At 29.2% G+C, this 7,181-nt stretch overlaps 1 protein-coding gene across 1 annotated transcript in view; it reads right to left on the bottom strand.

Moving 5' to 3' along the window:
- The window catches only part of LOC111028087 (DNA damage-binding protein 1-like), a 2,691-nt gene extending 1,958 nt beyond the window's left edge, over nt 1–733 (bottom strand). The window contains exon 1 of the mRNA XM_022306625.1: nt 465–733. The gene's annotated coding sequence lies outside the window, so the exon portion shown is untranslated. The remainder of the gene's footprint in view (nt 1–464) is intronic.
- Between the last annotated feature and the right edge of the window lie 6,448 nt (nt 734–7,181).

The raw sequence follows: 7,181 nt of genomic DNA, 5'->3' as shown, positions 1-7,181 counted from the left end.
CACACACACACACACACACACCGATCCATTAAACTTTCCTCCCCAAAAGGCACAAATTCCCCCGGACAAAAATATTAAACAATGATATGCAATTAAAATCAATAAATTTACAAATGATTGATTAATAATTTATGAATATAATTCAATAATACGTTTAACCCTATTTCCAATGCAAAATTCACTAATATAAATATTAAAAACATTAAACAATACACAAATTACAAAAACAAATAAATAAATATACTGCTCACTAGATTTTTCATTAAATAATAATACAAATTGTTAAATTAATGTATAAATATGATTCAATAATACTTCTACATAACTTTGGTCCAAGTAATTCAGACTACTAGATGTAATTATTAATATTTTCCGTAATCAGTATCACAAAGTTCAGAGTAGGTCCTCCTCAATCCTTTCAGCCTGCGATCAAAGCACATTAAATTCAAATACTTAATACTTACAGGAAAATGACGGACAGCTTTAGTATCAACTTGACTGCACCCAGCGGGCAGTGATTTATATGACTGCGATCAGTAGGCGACAGACGACGGCTGGCCGGCCGGAACGTTGGCCGCAGGGGGCCGCTACCGCTGCGTGAATCCCGGACGATGCTCACGCATTATCGCTTGGTATCAGTGAGTGTGTGACACGCCTACGGTAAATGTCAGCTCTCAGTAAATTTTTAAAGTCGCTGTATTTTAATATTTGTGGGAATTAGAGTATTACCAATTATTACAAGCATTTATAATATATTATATTATATCAAATACATTTAATGTATGCAATATAATATCATTACATAACATACAAATATTTTCGTTGATAATAGCTAATACTATAATAGCCCATAATGGCTAAAACATTCTGTGATAAACCCCACAATTTACTTCCTTCATTATCTCAAATTCATAAAACAAGGTACAATCACGAGAAAAAATGTATTGTATTCCAATAAGTTAATAGATTAAATTTTCTGAGGAATTTACATAATACCTTTACGTTTCGAATCCTTTGTTTTTCGTAATCAATCATTGCATTTGGTAACTATCTCAATTTCTACGACGGATGATAACGGGTGCTAGCATAATCCTAATTTATTTCTGGCCTTCTGGGTTTAATTGAAAAAATGGTAAAAATATTTTTGCCAATAAATTAATGAGTGGAGTGTTTAAAATTCTTAAAATTACGAAAATAAGTTTCTTTTAATAATTCAAGACAAGTTTTAACAAAAAAAGAGTCGATATACCTATAAGTTATAGGTATTCTCAAACATTCTATGTTAAATTAAATGTCATTTTATGATCGTAATAAGTGTGACTACAGTCTGTGTCTAATTTATAGAGACATTATGAAATACAAATGAGTACCATAATCAGATCGAGGATTGCAACTCGACAGTTGATTGGTATAAAGTATTTAATATTTATTTGAATTATTTTGTTATTTTAAATTTTAAAATACTAAATACTAAATACATAAAATAACATTTAGTACCTATTTAAACAGAAGATACACAACACTTTAGAAAAACACCCAGTAAATACTAAATACAATATACAATTGTACTGATATACTACCCAACAATGTAAACCTATTTATGAAACTTATTATATGGATTTATAGGCTTTTCTTTCCATTTTTAGAGACTTAGGACTTTCAGTTAACCCTAACCGAAATGGTTAAAAAAGTATGATATTGTCATATACCTAATTTATTATGTTATATTTATTAAAATATAGTTTTAATCCTACTAAATGTTTTTATTAGTTAATTAGGTACCGATCTCATAGATACCATAGTACCTATTGTTTTATACAACCGATTATTGTTAATTTTCAAGTTTGATATTGTTGCCATGATTTTAATGAATAATATTTAACCCCCTCACAGTTGCGCTTATGTTCAGCCCCATTAGAAGAACAATAGGTTCGTCAGTTGTTATTTTTCAAACAATGAAGGTGGACATTTGGCGTTTTCTATAAAGTAATTGTTTAGATGGTTTAGAACATAGTCTGAAAAATCAGAAATATCAATCGGAAAAATAGACATACGCTCTGTAAATTCATGTTCAATTTGATCTGATGGTCATGAAACCAAAGATTAACGAGGAGATTTAAAACAAAATCCATTAGCCTTCAATTACTATACATTCATTATTCCTTATAGAACCGAATTTGCGGTCAACTTTCGAATCCATTTATTATAAATTATAATGTATAACTATAAGAAATATATAGATATGCTGTTCCGACAAATAGGAAATGTATGAATTTAAGACTAAATAGTAAATATTGTGACTATTTTCTATTCTTGTGTATATGACCGTAATACACATTACCTATAACGCGTCTATCATCAAAATAAATGTCATAATTTAGTATCTGAGTAGATTAGATTGTGTCAGTACATGACAACTATATGTTATGCCTCCTTATAGGTATAGCATATTACATTATTGTTTAATAATTAATATCTATAGGTATCTTTAAACTGGTTTTCAGCGATTTTAAATAGTTTTCACCTAGGCGAAACAGTTTAATAATATTTAGTTGTAGTAAATATTATAAGATTTGTTGTATAGGTATGTTAGCATGTTACTTCCCTCTCAAAGTTAGGTACAAGTCGGTTATACTCGTTACATAGGTAGTTAGGTAGGTATTCACAAGTTCACAACTTGACTCATGCATTTTTGTTTCTAGGTAACTATTTTTAATAATTTATAAGCTCGGCTAAACGATCGGTTAATTTCTCGCACAAATGCTTTTACTAGGTAAATTTTGGATCAAAAGGATTTTCATTTTTCACCCAAATGAATGATGTCCCACGAAATGTTAGTCCCCCACACCGCTTATCTAAACATATTAAGCACTCGTTCAGAATTACTACTTAATTATAAAACAATTTTCAATTATTTTCAAACAATAAAATAATAATATCATCATGTTAAAAATCTGCACTAAGTTGTTTATTTTCCCTGGTGAAAGGTAAACCTAATGCTTCAAGCGGGTTTCGTACGAGTCGTGCGACTCCACGATACTCGACCTACGATAAGTTGTTATCTCTGATGCCGGTTGTATGTTTGGAAGAATGTTTGACGTCCATCGATACCTCTAGGCCTAGACTCTACACCTATGGTGTCTTTGAATTTTTTATAGAGTTTGGAGAGGTGGCTGAAGCCATTCCGAAACTCAGAAGGAGTCTCGATTGCAGTTTGTTTTAGTGTGACTATAGTCTCAACGTCTACATCATGAGGTGCGTTTGGTTGAATTTTGGGTTCACGGATTACCCTCGTTATCTGTACCTTGGTTTGATATATTGCTGTCCGTGTTGATATCGGATAGGTTTGGTTTTTTTTAATTTGTAAGCCGTTGGGTTTCATTTTTGATCACATATGAAATACACCAAGTATTTCTGACCTTTGATCTTGATGCAGACATCATAGCAAATAAAGTGTTAATTAAAACGGCGGTATTAAGTGGTTAGCCGATAAACCGAGATGTTACGGGCTTCGTTTGGCCGACCGAGTTTAAATATGTTACTTAAATGTTTCCTCAGTTAGACGGTTGAAGAAAATGTCTGAACCGATCGAAGTGATGATAATTATAGATGGTGGTCGAGAACAAGCAAAATGTATTGACACTGCAGAAACGAAGAAAATTGGAGGTAACCGAATAAACTATACGAAACAACGTGACTGATGTTGAGCGATCGTCATGCCTGGCGAGACTTGTTGTGATTCAAAAACCAAATATTTATTTTCTCACTTTACTATACAAAATAAAATTTAAAAAATATTTTGACTTTTTTAGAGCCATTTTATAAATGATTTATTTAGACTTTTTCAATATTTTTTTTCGTGTTATTCCATAAATACGAATAAATAATTATTAGGTAGTTAGTCAAAAAGCTTCAAAATGTAATTAAAACGACTTTGTAAAGTGAAATATAGTGACTAGATGATCTGATAATCATCTGCATCCACGGCCACTTAGTGTTCTGAAATATTATCAACAACGTATTTATGAGGAAAAACATTTTCATCTGTCACAGCTATTAAGACACAGCACCAGCTGGAAATAAGTAAAGCTCTACGTTTTGCAGTGACACATTGGAGACAACATTTGCACAAACTTCTTCAAAACAAGCAGGAACAAACGTCACATTAAGATTGATATGTATAATAACTATACTTAATCGTTTATATACTAAGCTTTTAATAAATTTGTAATAATTACTGTAACTTAAAACTTTCGTCATAAATAAAAAGAAATCTTTTTTATTATTTCATACATTTATTTATAAATTTAAATATTATTTTTTTATATTTCATTGGTATAATACTTATCAATGGATTGGTATTTATGTATAAAAAGCCATTATATAAACTACAAGTTTTCCGTATAATATTTAGAGTATGAATTCAGTGGTTCGTGACTCTCGAGGTCAAAATGGTTGGCCATGGCTGATCTAGTGGGAATTACCCACTAAAATAATATTGGCCGTTTCCGCCTTAGCCCTTTTCAGCCAAAAACGAAAATGTTACGATTCCCGTTTCCGTCAAAAAAAGTTGGGAAACCAATGGTTTTAATTTTTAAGTTATATATGTCATGGTATATACAAATTATAATTATACAAAATGTAAAAGCAATGGCATTTGTAAATAATAGTAGAGACCATAGAGCATAGGCACAACAATATATTTATGTTTATAAATAATTAATGTCTAGTCAAAATACTTTGAAAATGATAAAATAAACAATTGATATACTTAAAATAGCTTAGCATGAGTCAAAATATTTTGAAAATTTTGTGGTGTATCGAAAATGCTAATATAAACATTCAGTGGAAATTGCATGTGTATACTGTAATATTTTTAGGGTTACACAAAAACCGACTTTTTGTAAGAATTTTTTTTTTGTTTTTCCCGGCACTTTAAAAACTACTGAAAAGTTTAAATTTTTACCTCCTGAATACACCAGTTAGTATCACTTTAATACCGAAAAATATACTTAAGTTTAAAATTGAAGTATTATTTCAACTACTTATTATGTGAACAGGCACAAATAAAATTAAAAATAACACAAATCATTGTAAAATCAATACATTCATCGCACCACTCAAAATCTAAAATTTCCAGTAGGCACCTACTTATACGAATCTTAAATTTCTAAATTACAAAAAAAGGTGTACATGCTCTTCAGTTCAGTTGTTGAGTAGGTAGTCATAGAACACTGCAGACTTGGATAAAATAATTTTTTAAATAATGCAGAGCAGGTACTTAAATAAATATAAAAAATAGTATTCCAAATAAAGTACTTAAAATAGTTTAAAAGTTTTCCAAAATAACAAGGAAAACAATTATTAATGTAAATAAAAAGTATTTTTTTTTTATAGGAATATAACAATAGTTATTCAGAATACTTTTGGGAAAAGTATTTGTAATGTATCCAAATACTCTATTCAGAATAATTTATTCAGAATACTACCCAAGACTCATAGTATTGTTTTGTTAAAATTGAGTTTCGGTGATAAAACGTTAAAGAATAAAACTGTAAAAAAAAAATCAAAAACTTCTCATGGCTATAAATAGCTTAAAATGAGTCAAGATATTTTGAAAATGTTATCGTGTGTACAAAATGGTCATTTGAACATTTGGTGAAAATTTGAAGTATGTTCATATCTTTTTAAATGTTTAAATTTTGTTTTGAGGTAAAATTGTTCCTAAAAGAAGCTGAAGTAAAAAATTGAATCATTTTTATCACTTCAAAAGTTGATGACAGACAGAAAAAAATTACGTATCATTTTACAATCGATACATTGTAGGAATAATACTACTCTCAGAATCTAAAATTGTTTTCGTAAAAACTTAACACTTTTTGCATAAATTATTATTTATAGTATATACGAAAAGTTTTAAAAATATTTAGATTAATTTTCATATATATATATTAATAGAAATTTAGTATAGCATTATTTAGAAATCAGGATATACTTGCACGATGCACCCTCCTGGTAAAATTCCTGGCGGCGCCTATGTACCCATATAGTATAATATGTGTTCTTACATTTATCCGTTTTACATACAACGGAACAACGGAGAGCAAATTTGCTTTCAGCAGCTCCAATTTTGTAACCTTTAATATTAATGTAAATTGGCCAATAATTATCAAACTTTATCATAATAACATTTTCTGTGTTGTCTTGTTAGTCTAATATAATATTAAAATGTTTAAGTCAGTTGTGGTAAGTTTTAAATATTAATATTTTATATACTCATAACTTGGTTAAAAATTAAAATATCTTAAAAGACCAACGAGAAAATACAAATAATATTCTTACCTCCATGTTTGATAATAGGTCAATTCACTCTAATATTTAAACCAAAGACAAAAAATTGAGACTTCTGGAAGTAAATATTGTATGCAATTACGATCTACGACATTACCTATATAGATAGTATATACACTGGATTACGTTAGTAAAACAACATACCTAATATGCAAGTACGATGACCTCTTAATGTAAATTATCCTTGTTCACTTAATATCAGTGCCGGTCAAATGATTATTTCATGTTGGGGGAGGGAGTATGGCTGATTTTTGAATATAAAATATTTTATATAAGAAATTAAAAATACAATTTATTGTTATAAGATCATAAATATTGAAAAAAGGTCAGGGGATCCATCAAGGGCCTCGCACTGTTTGGCCGCCACTGTACCATATTATATAATAAATTTCATATGACATACACTTCGGATACTCATACCTACTATATAAATATATTATAATCTAAATGTAACCATGTATAAGTAAATGCATAAAAATATGTGGTGCATTATATATTTAAATAACGCGTACTATATAGTGAATTACTCGAACCGAAACGTGTAACAATATGTATTACCTATCAAATGTCATCGTCATTCGTAATTGTTACAAAACCGGAATTTTATTATTTTAGGCATTCGCAAGTGCCGTTATTATATAATAAACGTGAGTAAAAAATATGGTTTTAAATTAATTGTTCCGTAGTTTTATTTACATTTTGGTTGACGATTGTTAACTTCTTTGTTAAGCTTCGTCATCCGATATATTGCTTCGACATATTGAGGGATAAATATAGGTACCTATTATTAATATCCTTAAATTAGTTTAGTATATTTATATTAAAAATAA

Source organism: Myzus persicae, unplaced genomic scaffold, assembly GCF_001856785.1.
Source record: "Myzus persicae strain clone G006 unplaced genomic scaffold, MPER_G0061.0, whole genome shotgun sequence".
In the NCBI taxonomy this organism is placed as follows: domain Eukaryota; kingdom Metazoa; phylum Arthropoda; class Insecta; order Hemiptera; family Aphididae; genus Myzus; species Myzus persicae.
The sequence above is the reverse complement of the archived record's forward strand: the minus strand, read 5'-3'. Positions and strand labels throughout refer to the sequence as shown.